Source organism: Cupressus sempervirens, chromosome 11 (genome assembly GCF_028749045.1).
Source record: "Cupressus sempervirens isolate cs-2001-9-10 chromosome 11, ASM2874904v1, whole genome shotgun sequence".
In the NCBI taxonomy this organism is placed as follows: Eukaryota; Viridiplantae; Streptophyta; class Pinopsida; order Cupressales; family Cupressaceae; genus Cupressus; species Cupressus sempervirens.
The window spans coordinates 138,312,010-138,327,357 of NC_143128.1; positions in this window are offsets into that span (position 1 = coordinate 138,312,010).

Sequence of the window (15,348 nt, forward strand, 5' to 3'; positions counted from 1 at the left end):
CTTGAGGGATTGAGGGCTAAGATGCAAGGATGGGAAAAAGCTCATGGAGGGCTCAGATTGCATGAGAAGAGAGCACATGGATTGTGCTTCCTTATAGCCAATCAAGGAGTGACACATGTCACATGGTGAGAGGATGGAGGAAAGGGGAAGGATGAGTCAACAAAGGAGGCTCAAGGGATAAAATCTTCATAAAGACCCTCATAATGACTTGTAAGAGCAATAAAAGGGCTTGGAAGAGTCATTTATGGCCTAGTGGGCTTCATAAAGTTTTATGGTTGAGATATTTTGAGGGAGATGAGAGCAATTTCGACTTGGGCTTGATTAGGAGGGTTTTAAGCTTGATTAGGCTTGTGCAAATGATTAGAGGATGGATTAGGATGGTTTAGGATTAGCTTAGGGATAGTCAAGTGGATGGCATTTAATGAGGGTGGGTGAAGGAGGAGATATTTGTTAACTTTGGCTTGGGTTAGTAATTCTTAACCCATGTTTAGGGAATGTGACAAGGTTAGGAGGGGATTAGGATTAGGTTTAAAGACATCTTCTAGAAGAGTCTAGACTTTGGATGAGGATAAAGACTTTCTAGAATAGTCTAGAATTTACTAGGATGAGGATGAAGACTTTCTAGAAGAGTCTAGAACTTCTTAGGATGAGGATAAATTAGATTTTTAGGAAATAAATAAAGTTTTATTTATTTCAAAGGTTTGGGTTGAGGAGATATTTATTAAAAAAAATTTAATAAACATGAGGATTAATATTTAATCTTAATTAAATATTTTGAGTTGGGATTAGGGGTAGGAAATGATGGGATTAGCCTTTAATTAAAATTAACGAAGGATTAGAAGATTTTGGAAGAGGTTATTGGTCTCAAGAAGATTGACCAACTTTTGGGAAAAAAATAAATAAATTATTTATTTTGGGATTTTTGGTCAATTTATTAATTAAATAATTAATAAATAAGGAAATAATGTTTAAATAAGATTTAAACATTTTTGGGAGGGATTTCTTAATTAAATATTTTTAATTAAGATAAAGGGATTTAATGGCATAAAAATAAATAAATTAATTAAATAATTAATTAATTAATAAATGATGATGTCATTAAGAATTTTTTAGAAAATAAAAATACTTTATTTTCTAAAGGTTTTTTTAGGTGTCTACACTACTAAGTTGACTGTTACTTCTTTAGCTACCAAGTTAGCTCCCACTACTCTTGCATCATCAGAAAGTGTAACAATAAGTTCTACAATTTTTTCTTCATCAATTCCAGTTAGCTCTATAGTTTTTTTTTTCATCAACATTGCCTACATCCACTTCAATTCTAGTTAGTTTAGACATTTCTATGGGTATTCTATTGAGTGTGGCACCATTTTTGGGAAGTGTTTTAGTTTTTTATTTAGTTAGTACTTCTATTGGTATTTAATCCTCAATTATTATCCCATTTTTCATTGCTAGCCCTTCTATCTCCACTATTGTGTCTATTCCAAAGGTCAAACTAGTAATTACTGAAGTAAAACAAAGGCAACCATTGAAACTTCTGATCACTGGAAAGGAAATTGAAGAAGATATTGACTTAGACACAAAGATAGTAATACCTAAGATTGACTATAAGACTGGTACTATTGAAGAGATGAGGTTAGCTAGTCAACTCATAGAGAAGAAAGCCATGCAGAAGTAGTTAAGGTTTGAAAGGGATAAGGAGTATAGAATAATTGAAAATGAAAATAATATAATTACAGAAGCTTTAGGTGTTAAAGTGGATTCCACTCAACATATTTTGATTCAGTTAGAAGAGGTTGTACAGAAATATAATGAGAACTCTTTCGAACAAGAGAAACTCATTGAAAAGGTTGAAAGGAAGTTTGATGACAAGGTGCTAGAGCATATTGCTCAAAAAATTGCAATCAAACAAGTTGAGTTGTACACATTTATGGGTAATTTTGAAAATTCTTTTAATAAGGTAGCATCACTTTTTGCCAAAATTTGTTATGTTTCTAGTTTTACCAATGAAATAAAGGAGAAGCTAAATAAAATTGATGCTAACATGAAATCAAGTGCATCAAAGTTGTAGGTTGATCCCTCCTCCAAATCCTCTCATCACACCAAGGTGAAATATCTTGCAGAAGTGCAGGCAGAACTTCTAAGAGAAGAAGCAAGAATAAGATCAAACTTGATTGATATTTAGAACACGGTCTTGCCAATAATGGATATAATGTAGAAACATATTGGTCATTGCAAAACATTGGTCCAGGATCAAAACTTCTTAGTGGCTGATCAAATTATCAGCAAAAGTTTAGATTTCTCTCTCCACTTGTCACATTTTGCAAGAGAATTGGGATAACTCATTTGCCTTCATTCTCAAGGTACATCAAGAACTTTTCTTTCATTTTGGTGCAACTATATATATAGTACATGCAGCCCTTTGGCATTACTGTCAAAAAGGGGGAGAGATATCAATATAAGTAATAAAAGGGAAATTCTATGTATAAGGAGAGATTTTAGTATAAGTGAAAGGGGGAGATAGCACTCAATAGAGTCATCATGTATATGTGCATAGCTATGTACATAAGTATCTTTGTATATACATTATGTGTCATCAAGGAGATATATGTAGGAATGTATATGTAGCAACTTTACAAAGATCAATTTTGAAAAACCAAAATTCAGTGAGTCAGATTCTATACATATGTTTTGGCTTATAAGTGCTTTGTCACTAATGCCAAAGAGGGAGATTGTTGGCATTAAGTTAGTATTTCCATTATAACAACACTTATCTATAACAACATAGCTACTGAGCTCAGCACTTAATTCCCTACACTCACCAAGCATTCTAGTAATAACCAAGATTTGAAGTGTTCAATAGTTTACACTGAGCAAAATAGTGGCTACTGAGTGAATATGGGTAATGTAAAGACCAACAGTGTCTATCGTGCTTCATAGTATCTATCAAGTAGTAAGTTTGCGTCATGGAAATTCAGTGTAAACAAAGCATTGGATGAAGTAGTGTTTACCAAGTGAAGCAAGGTAAACTCAATATGCAGTATCTATCAAGTGACACTACATCTACCGAGTCACCAATGGTCACCAAGTTTAGAACTACTTCTAGTGATTTGTATGGACCAAGCCTTCACTTCTACCAAGTGCATGACAATGCCATGTAATGTAGTGGACACCAAGTATCAGAAGGTTACTGAGTTAGTTTAGTGAATTTGAGTTATTTACTATTTGGTCGACTTTGTAATGTGTTGTTCACTTCTATTTTGGTTGACCTTGTAGTTTTGTAAATTTGAAAGGTAAATATGTAAGTTGTGTTGTAAAATATCATTTGTATTTGAAGAAAGAGAGAAGTAATCTAAAGTAAATTTTGAAGAATAAATGCAAAGGACTATCATCAATAGTGTAAGGAATATAGCAAGGTCAATATAGAAGTAGAAAAGTTATATCCATCACATAAGGTGATCAGTGCATAAAGGATCTTATCAACAATCAGTTGTAAGTAGATCCACTGCTTCATCTTAATGGGTAAATTAGCTTCTAAATCCTCTAACAAGGTAGACTTAATAGTCTTTGTATAAATCTCTTAACTGAGTGGATACTTCATTGTATGTTTGTAAATCCTCTAACAAGGTGGACCTAGTAGTCCTTTGTGCTCCTAATAGGGTAGATCACTAGAAGTGGTCAATGTAAACCTTAATAGGAAAACTTTATGCTATAGTAGTGAAGTTTTGTGGGTACCATCCCCACCCCAGTTTTACTTTCTATTTGGAAGGTTTTTGGGTCACCAAAACATTGTGTTCTTTTGTGTGATGAATGATTTATCTTTTAGTACTAATGTATGTAGTAGCGTAGATTAATTTTTTGTAAACATAAGAAGAGTTTTAGAGTTACTAATTCACCCCTCCCCTCTTAGTAACTTATCATATCTTGAATATTTACAACAAAACATTGATGTAGTGGACCTTACTTTAGGGACTTCCTAAACTAATCAAAGAGATGGAGCTATAGATCCATCACAAGCTAGGCGATAGAGGGAGAAATTGAAAAATGTTTATATCTACATATTAAGATGACAAGTCTTTGGCATTGTTATCAAAGAGGGAGATAGTACTCAAGAAAAGAGAGAAATGGAAAGAAAAGAGGAAGAAATATAGAAAGAAATATCTACTTAGAGGGAGATAGTGTTGAAGATATAGATATCTAAATATTAGAAAGAGGAAGTGATCAAGTGGTAGTCATAAGGATGAGTTGATTATTTTTTGATCATAATAGAAATTTTTAACCAATAATGAAGAAGAAAGATGATAGAGGGAGAGATTTCAATACAAGGAAATATTTTTATTTTGATATTATTGTTGGTATTGGTTTGCCATCAATGCCAAAGAGGGATGTTGTTGAAAATGGATTGTTACAACTATGAAAATGTGTTTCAATCATTATTTTCTCATTGATCTCAAACCTACTACTTGTTGGTAAGACAACTTCTTAACTGATTTGAGTACCTTCATTTGTTTGATTGCTTGATCAAATGAGATAACAAAAGCAGCTAGAGAGAAGGTTGCATTATCATATGAAAAAGGAGTACAAAGATATGTTAAGATAGTGATGATATAGTGCATTGATTATCTACTTAAGGTTGCAAATGTTCAATACATTGACAAAGTCTAGAAGAGCAAGTAAGACAAATTGATTCTACCAAGCTTGAACAAGTGGATAGTAGGTGCTAAGAAAAGTTAGTGCAAGTTGAGTAAAAAATTAGTTGGAGCTGAGTAAAGTTAAAGTTCAATGTATGTCAAGTAATATAGGTATTCCAAGTAAAGTTTAATTGATGTTGAGCACTAGTAAACTTTAGTGTTTGTCGAGTGATCTAGTTGAAGATAAGTAGAAGAATAGTATGGAAGCCGAGTGACATCATATTGATGTTGAGTGCCAATATTCATTTTAAATCATGGATTTGATAGATCTAAGCTGACTATTTTGTTTTCTTGAATTTTGTGAAGCATGTGGAAGATAACTATGATGATTTGGTGGTATAGAATTCATGGTAAACCATTTTGAGACAAATTTAGAGAGGATTGAAGAAGAAGTTTCTAGAAGGGACTAAAATGAAAAGATGGGTAGATTCATTGAATACTACCTAATCCTACCTAACTCTAAAATGGATGATAGATGATGAACAACAAAAGATCTTAATTTTCTATTTATAGAGATGGTTGGTTAGAACCAATATTAGTCAATGTTCAAGAACCTAAGATAGACAAGAGGTCTAAGGTATTACTTGATTCAGAGATCTAGAAAAGAAAGAAGGTGTAAGAGCATGATTTCTTGAATGATCATGTCATCAAAGTTGAAGTGTGTGAAAGCCAAGCAGAATGGATGACTAAAATAGTGATATGTAATCTACAAGTGAGTTGTAGTTTGTTATCAGATCAAGTGTTACTATTACTTTCTAATCATTGTACCAGTCTAGGATAAATCCTTTGGATTAAGGTTGACCTAATAGTCATTTGTAAATCCTTTAATTGGGTGACATCCCAAGTGAATTATCCAAATTCCTTTATCAAGGCTCACTCCTAACAGGGTGTTTGAAATCCTCTAACCATGTCACATGTAACAATGTTTATTGTAACCCTTAATAGGGTTGGCCTTTCATAGGACATCACCTCAAAAGCGTGAGAATAAGTAGAATATTACTGGTGGTTTTTCTCAAATTGGGTTTTCACATAAATCATTGTATCAAATGTATCATTGAATTTGTTATGTTTCATGCTTACATTCATGCAAAGTTGATTTAACAATAACTTAAAAATTTAAAGTGATTGTATAATCTAATGGATGCATGCATGAATATGTTTTATGCATATGGGATCACTAAGCTGTGAAAAGTTTTATTTGTACATCTAGACCTTGGATAACTAATTCACCTACCCTCCTCTTTATTCTAAAGAATTCCAACAATTTTTATTACAACCATCTGCTTAAGAGGACTAGTTTGAAGATACTACAAGAAAAAGATCAAGATGTCAAAAGGAGAGGTACTCAATCTTAATAGGGACAACTTTCCTACATGGAAAAGTCTAATGAAGCTACACCTAGGAGGTATTAGAGACCATGCACAATCTACCATCACTACTAAGCATGTTAATCCTACTAGAGCCCTAACTATTGAAGATTTGAAGAAGAAGAAAGAATACAATCGAGAAATGTTGGAGATTGCCTTTTCCCTAAGTTATACCAAGTTCAATGATATCAAGGTTTGTGATAGTGCAAAGAAGATGTGGGATACTCTTCACACCATCTATGGAGGTGATGCAAATGTTTTGAGAGCCAAATCTGAAAGTCTTGGAGGTAAGTTTGATGATATGGGAATGCAAGAAGGCAAAATTTTTTCTGAATATTGCTCTAGGATAAAATATGTTGTTAATGATATAAGAGGATTTACTAGTAAGATAGATGATGAAACTATATTAAGAAAAATTTTGAGAACACTTTTTCCCATCTACGCTATTAGAGTTTCTACAATACAAGAATGGAGATGAATACCTTGAGTTCTAATCTAACTTTTGAAGGTCTGATAGGTAGGCTCGCTACTTTTGAGCTATCCAATTTTTACAACTTCAAATATGATAATGTTGAATCTACTTTCAAAGATAAGATTTCATTGAAGAAATCTAATGAGAGAAAGAAGAAAAAGGTAAAATATGTTTCTAGTGATAGTGATACAGATGGGAGGATGTAGAATAGATTGAGGCACTTCTAGAAAGAAGATTTCACAAAGGTAAAGGTAAATTCAAAGGTATGTTACCTATCATGTGTTTTAATTGTAATGATGTTTTTTATTTTATTGCTAGATGTCCAAAGAAGAAGAACTATAGAGGTGGAGACAAGTACACAACTAGAAGAGATTAGGAAGAATCAAAGATGTTGTAAATTCTACAAGAGGAGCCATTGGGAAGATTTATAATTAAACTTTTATCAATAAGGTATTGTGAACTTTAATTTCTATTTATGTTAGTAGGATTTCTCCAAGACAATAACTGAGATGTATTCTAGGTATATAAAGAAAAGAAGAGGAAAATTTGTGAAAAGTGATAGTGATACTTATGATGATGAACTTGATGAGCTTGAAGCATTGATAGCTAGAAGGCTTCCAAGAGGATAAATGAAAATAAAAAGATAAACTTCCTACAATTCATTTTCCATGCAATAAAGTTGGTCATATTTCTACAAGATGTCTAATAGAGAAGACAAGGATGAAAAGAGGGAAACAAATTACAAAGGAAGAAGGGATGATTGAGACAAGAAGAGAAACAAGGACTACAAAGACAAGTTAAGAAATATTGGTACATTGTTGAAGACTAAATTGATTATTGAATCTAAAAGTAATGATGAAGAACTGTTTTATGTTCCTATGAAAGAAGATTCTACTGAAGATGAGAAAACTACATTAATCTCTTATGTGAATAAAAGTGATAGATGGATAATATATTGTGGTTGTTCAAATCACTTGACTAGAAATAAAAGTAAATTTTAGAAAATTGGACCATACAAGGGTAGATTTTTTAAGTTTGGTAATGGTGTACCATGTCTTGTAAAAGGTAAATGATCAATGCAATTGATAGATAAGATCAATTGTGAAAATATTTATCGGGTTGAAGGACTTAAATATAACTTGGTGAGTGTTTAACAATTGAACTAATCTAGATACATAGTTGAATTAAATCACATAAAGGCCAATATATTTAATGTTAATGGTGAATTTATTGCAAGTGGTGATCAAAAAAATATGATTTGTTCTACCTAGATTTATCAAATGAAACATGTTTGTTTGCATCGTATGAGGATATATGGTTATGGTAGAAGAGGTTACATCATGTATATTCTGACAATTTAGTTAGAATTAGTAAGATAAAAAGAGTAAGAGGATGGCCAAAATTGAAGAAACCTAATAATACTATGTGTAAACAATGTCAATTGAGAAAAATGACAAAGTCTAGTTTCAAGAGAAAGACATACTCATCTAATGATATTTTGGAATGGGTTCATACTAACCTATGTGGACCTATTGGTTTTCAAAGTTATTGTGGAGACAAATAGTTGATTATATTTGTTGATGACTATTCTAAAATGATGACTATGATTTTTCTTAAAGAAAAATATGATGCTTTTTAATTGTTTAAGTGGTATTTGGCCAAAGTTAAAAATGAGACATGAAAGAGTCTAAAATGGTTGAGATTTGATAGAGGTGGAGAATTAATTTCTAATGAGTTTAACATATTTTTGGTGTAAATACATATTTACTATTTACACTTACTTAAGTTTACTTAGGTTATTGCATTATTTTATTATTTTATTTTGTGAGATGCTTAGGAGTTTGCACACCTTTTCAAGTTGTCATGTTGATAAAATAGAAGTATGTAACTCTATTTTAGAACATGGTGTCTACAACACTAGAGTTTTCATCATTCACTAAGTTTTCATGTAGACAACATAGTTATTCACAATCCCTTTTTAGCACAACTTGTCTACAACAGTGATTTGCATGTTACACCCTTGTAGGCTTATCCTCTCATCATCGTACTTACTTTTGTGCTTAATGGAGGATAACCCATATTTGGTGGACATGTGCCTAGTTGTATGACTTATCATGTAGCTAATTCTTAGGTATTCTAGATGCATCTCAGAGGCCTTTATATATAGGTACTCCTAGTGTACTTTAATGCATATTGAATCAAATACATTGTTATTTTGATCATACTCCTTTCTGGTCTACAATTGTGCTTGTGTTTGAGTTCTTAGTTCTTGGGTGAATTCTTCCCTAAGAAAAATTCTTACATGGTATCAGAGCTTGGAGATTTTCTATTCACATAGCCATTCGAGACTATTTTTGCTTCAACACCTTGGCCTAAATTTGGAGTATTGCAAAAATTGGAAGCATCTAGAGCTAGAATAGAACTTGCCATTGCATCTGAAATGTTTATTCAATGCAAAACAACTATAAATCAGCTATCTTAGGACAAAGTCAATCATGAGGAAATTTTTTTTTACAAATCAGCACCCATAGGCCCTAATTTGAAACTTGGGTATGATCTCTTTTTAGAACTACAATTTTAATGTTCAAATCTAAATTACTTAATCTCTACAATTATTTTTCAATTTTTGGGTATTTTTGAAACATTTTTGCCTAGTTGAGCTAGTAGAGAATTTTTTTTTGTAGAACCAGGCAGTTGCACCCTGGCCATGCAATTTTGGATGAAATATTGATTATTTAGTAGCCTCCAATGCAAATCTAATGTTCAATAATTTTAATCGATGGTTCAATTCTCCACTAGCATGCAATTCCAAGGACTAGACCTACCACAACATACCACCAACTAGTGGCTTCAACAAATTTTGGTAGGCTTCTTTATTTAAGGCCCTGCAAGTTCCTTCTTTTCAACCCTTATTAGGCTCCCCACACATCCCATGTGGGATATTACTCATAAGCCCGATTCTAATTTTTAAGGTTTTTTAGCTCACAAACTAGATCCAATGGTAGTTAAACATCCCTCATCGATGATGTTACCAATCTCTAATGAAGATTCATAAGCACCATTTTTTCTTTCTCAGCTGTCGCCTTCTCAGAAGTCTCATTTGTGCCACTTGTGCCTATTACACCACCATGTGGCATTCTATAATAGGCCCATGCCAACAATACATTGACTTAACTTGATAGGACCCCTTAATAGGTGCCACATGGCACTTTGCCTCCTGCCCATGTGCACAGTACATGTGTGCACTACTTCATGCCACAAAGACTATACCCATGACCTAGTACACATCAATAGGCTGACACAATCACATGCCAACTCATCTACCATATGTCTAGTCACTAGTGACTTAGTGAATCCACATCGAATATTTCATACACATGAGTCAAAATTTTGTACCATTTGTATGCCTAATCATCTACCATGTTAGCCCATGTGACTATTTTTCACTGATGTTAGCTAGACATGGAAAAAAAAATTATTGTCATCTAACCATCAAAACTAGCCCTTTTATAACTACTGTGATGGTCATTTGACCATCAAATTAAAAAATGTAGTTTCCTTCCAAACCCCTCTTCAAATTGCTTTTAGATTTGGCAACCTAACTTTGATAGCCCATAACTTGGTAATCTAGACTCCAAATTAGGTGCATTTTTTTTTTTTTTTTGGGTAGAATTTCCTGGACTTTGTAGTGTGGTGTTCTTTTCTAGTTTTGGTGGAAGGATTTTTTAGAAATTGAATTTTTTTGCAACTGTACCTATAAAATGTTTCATTTTGCAACTTCAAATGCTTTGTATGGGCTCATCTGCACATAAAAATAGGTTCTATTTTTTTTGAAAGTGTGTATTTTTTCATCTACTTTACAAATCTGGAGTCAAATTCTAGGATTGTGTGGAAAACTATAACTTACAGAAGTAGGGCTTTTTCTGCATTATAATGCTTTCATTTCTTTTCAGAATTGTTGTACATCTAGTAGATTTGAGCCTCAAAAGGTAGTTGTAAAAAGAAAAATTAGAGGTTCACTTTGTTCATTTTGACACATGGCCCATTGTACACACACTACTTATAAAGTGCCAAAAGCATCTTTTTTGGGGAGTTCTTTTGATTGAGTGAAAGGGCGGGGGGTGTACTATGTTCTTGTGTCTCTTTGTGTGCTCTTTTCATTTTCTACATCATGGGTTCACCTAAATGTCCACTTCTAACTTCATGTAATTATTTTACATGGAAAGATATTGCATAGAGTAGATTAATGGAAAAAGGTTACAGTCTTTATGTTCATGGTACAATACCCAAATCCAGTGATGCTAAAGAACTCATTGATTGGAAAAGATAAAACCAATAAAACCAACAAGCTTTAGGAATTATAAGGATTTGTGTACATAGAGATATCTTCTTCCACATTTCTAGTTTCAAGGAATCCAAACCTGGATGGGACAAATTTGAATCATTGTATGGTAAGGTGAATGAGGAAAAGGGATTTCAGATTGAGGATGATCTACTTCTCTTGGATCCAAAGAAATTTGACACAATTCAAGATTACATCAAAAAAGCCAATGAATATAGGGCACTACTTAAAGATTTTGGAAATCCCATGAAGGATGACAAGTTGATACATCACATCCTAAAGAGGCTACCTTCAAAGTATGCTTCCTTTGTTTTGAGTTATAATACTCATAGTTTAACCATGGGAACTAGTTACCAGAAGCCTTCATTTGATGCATTTGCAGATATGTTGATTGTTGAACAATATCACTTGATAGATTTGGGACTTCTCACAACATCAAAGACCAAAGCCTTGGTGGCTAGTGATGAGCACTAATCAAGTCAAGGAAGAAAAAGTTCTAGCAGCAACAAGAAGAAGCAGTGGAAGTACAAATCACAATGTAAGACACAAAAATCCTCCTCATAGTAAGACAATTCTTCTTCCAACAAGAAGAGAGGTAATGAAAAGGACAAACTTTTTTGTACATATTTCAAAAAGCCAAATCATGATGAGCATCATTGCAAGACTAAAAGAATTGATGAGTTGGAAAACCTACCTAGGAAGAACAAAATTCTAAGTGCTAGGTATTTCCAAGGATTCAACTCCAACCTCTTTAAAGGGAAAATGGCAAGCACTTATGGCAAATTCAAGTTCTTCTTCATAATGGTTGTTTGAATTAGGTACCTCCTATCACATGGGTTCTTCAAAGGGAGACTTTTCTTCATTAAAGCAATCAAAGGTACCACACATCTTTGTGGGAGATGACTCTAAAATGGAAGTTGAAGGAAAAGGACATCTAGAAATGGAGAATGGGGAATTCAAATGTGTTCTCTATGTTACAAACCTTAGCTCTAATCTCCTCTCAGTTTACCAAATCACTCATGTTGGAGATGGTCACAAAGTTGAGTTCCTTCTAGATTTAGTGATGGTTATAAGTTTAAAAGATGATTCATTGGTTGTAGTAGGGAAAGTCAATCATGACAAGAGGCTTTATTCCTTCTCCCACTTTGTGCCTAAGTCTCCTTCTCAAGCCTTGTTAACTCAATCTGAATCACAAACCAAAGTATGACATGAGTGTTTTTTTCATCTTAACTTCTTCCATCTACAATAACTTTTCTCAAAACATATGGTCAAAGGTCTACCTATCATTAACTTTTCGAATGGTGAGCATTCATTATCTTCAGTAGATATGCATCTCAAGGAGAAGTATGATGAAAGCAAGTCCTCAAGAGCTCCTTTTAGAAGGACCCTTTATAGTGGCTTTAGTTAACTAAGGCCACTACATCCTTACTTTTGTTGTTGACTTTTCAAATTTCACATGGGTCTACTTCCTTCATCATAAGAAGGAAGTGGTTGATAAGCTTTGAGCCTTTAAGACTCATGTTTTACACAAATCAAGTAAAGCCATCAAGGTTCTATGGATGGACAAAAAAGTAGATATGTGAATAGAAGACTTAAAAACTTTTGCAAACTTAAGGGAATTGATCTTTAGAATCCACCAGCATTCAGTCGACACAAGATAGATGTTGTAGCACTTAGGATTAGGACTCTTAAGTCCATGGCAAGTTGCATGATTAAAGCCAAGTCTCTTGATCCTACACTTGAAGTTGAAGTCATTAGTAGTTCTACTCACATAATTAATAGGTCTCCTCATAATGCCCTAGATGGGAAAACTCCTTTTGAGGCATGGTGAGGCAAAAAACTAGTTGTGAGTCACTTCAAAATCTTTGGTTGTCCAACATGGGCAAACCTATATTTTAGGGGATGCAAGGCACCAACCCTAGGCCTTGTAATTTTATTGACCTTATGAAGAAAATTTTAAGGCTTATAGACTTATGGATCCAAAGACTCAAAAGATCTTTGTTGAGAAGGATGTTCACTTTGAGGAAAGTTCACCTAGCTTATCCTTTAATTGTCTGTACACTTCATACATTGTGAAAAATAATAGTGACACTAGTGATAATGCTTCAGTAGATTTAGAGATGTGGGGTTCTATTGATAGTTTTAGTGAGAGGTCACATAATCAATATAGTCCACATGCTTATATTGCCACAATGAAAGGTCTAGTACAATAGGGTACATGTTGTCTTCTAGCTCCAGCAATAGTAGATGACTACATGGAAAACATTGTAGGTTTTTTCATGGAGTCACACACCATAGATTTGGGAGATAGCCTTGATGATTTACATCTTCTCTTTCATGAAGATGATCCTTCTACAATTATTGTGAGGGCTCATTTTGATCCTCATTTCCATTCTCTACCTAATCAATCTTTATAGGTTGGTGTGATTTTCAATCCTTATGAATAGTAATTAGATGAGGTCTCTTTATCAATTGAGGAGATATATGGTTCATTGGAGTAGGTTCAACAAACATCCATGCTAGTTCTACATTCATTCTTTTTAGCACAATTGGAAGGGGCGAACATCAACATCGACACAGGGACACTTGAGTAGGTTTTAGGGCCATCATACATCTTAGGATTGTACTATTGCCATTGTTACTTTATTCAACATTCTTGGACTAGCTTCTTCCTTGCAGCAACACTCACTAGTCAGCATTCTTCATTGGGTGGGGAGTGGGGGGACGACCTTGCCTCTCTTTGTCTTCTTTCTTATGGTGGGATTTTTTTCCTCTTATGAGGTCTTGTTCTTCTCCTTCTTCACTATTGTATTTACTAGATGTTTGCCATAATGGGGGGGGGGTCTTGATTACTCCATCCATCCATGCATCCCTATTCATCTCTATTTTTGGGGGAAGGTTTTCCCTCTTTCTCCACTTAATGAGAGATTGCATTTCATTATGTACATGGGTACCTAACATGGCCTAGTAGCTTGGACCCATGCTGCATTTCATACTAGTTTTTGTAAGCTTAAGGGAATTATCCTAAGTTGCACTTAAGGGAGGGTGTTGGTGTAAATAAATATTTACTATTTACACTTACTTAATTTTACTTAGGTCAATGCATTATTTTATTATTTTATTTTGTGAGACACTTAGGAGTTTTCACACCTTTTTGAGTTGTCATGTTGACAACACAAAAGTATGCAACTCTATTTTAGCACATGGTGTCTACAACACTAGATTTTGCATAATTCACTAAGTTGTCATGTAGAAAATATAGTTATTCATACTCCCTTTCTAACACATGTTGTCTACAACACTGATTTTCATGTTACACCCTTGTAGGCTTATCCTCTCATCATCACACTTACTTCTATGCTTAATGGAGGATAACCCATATCTGGTGGACATGTACCTAGTTGTATGACTTATCATGTAGCTAATTATTAGGAATTATAGATACATCTCAAAGGCCTTTATATACAAGCACTCCTAGTGTACTTTAATGCAAATTTAATTGAATGCATTGTTATTCTGATCATACTTCTTTCTGGTCTATAGTTGTGCTTGTGTTTGAGTTCTGAGTTTTTGTGTGAATTTTTCCTAAGGAAAATTCTTACACATATTTTTTAATGATAGAGGAATAAAAATTTATATTTCATCACCTAGGACCCCTCCTCAAAATGGAATAGGTAAAAGAAGAAATAGATCAATCACAGATTGTGTTAGACCACTGACAATGAAGAAGAATGTGTCATAGAAATACTGGAGAGAAGTTCCAAGTACATAAGTTTATACTTTGAATAGAGTGCAAGTCAAGCAAGGGAAAAATGTTACACCTTTTAAATTATGGTATAAATATGCACCTAATGTGAATTATTTTAAAGTTTTTGAAAGAAAATTCCATATACTAAAAGATAATAGAAATGGAAAACTTGATGATAAAAGTGATGAAGGTATATTCCTAGGTTATTCCACTAAGAGAAAATATTATAAGTTTTTGAAATCTAACACTAATAAATTTTTGGAAAGTGCAAATGTGAAATCTAATGTATATGTAGTAAATAATGAAATTGAATCAAGAAAAAACCTGAAGACTATACTACATTCATATATCGGAATGAAAGTGCTCCTTGCACCTCACCTGAGCAGGAGAACGTAGCTTCTAATTAATAACAAAATGGGAATGTCAAGTTACAACAGCAAGCTATCATGCAATAGACTATGGGTGTTGAGAAACAAAAAAGTGATGCCAAGTCATAGATAGAGGAATTCAAACATTGGGTAGATAATACTAAGCAAGAAGAATATGAACCTAAACCAGAACTAGAGAGAGAAAATGAGCTTGAAATTATTCAAAGATGAACCTATAGAAGAAGATAGAAAAAAATAAATTGTACTATAAAATATGTGAGAAGGCATCATGCACATGAGGAAATCATTGGAGATAAAGAATCTGGTGTTATGATAAGGAAAAGACTTAGAAGTAGGACATGT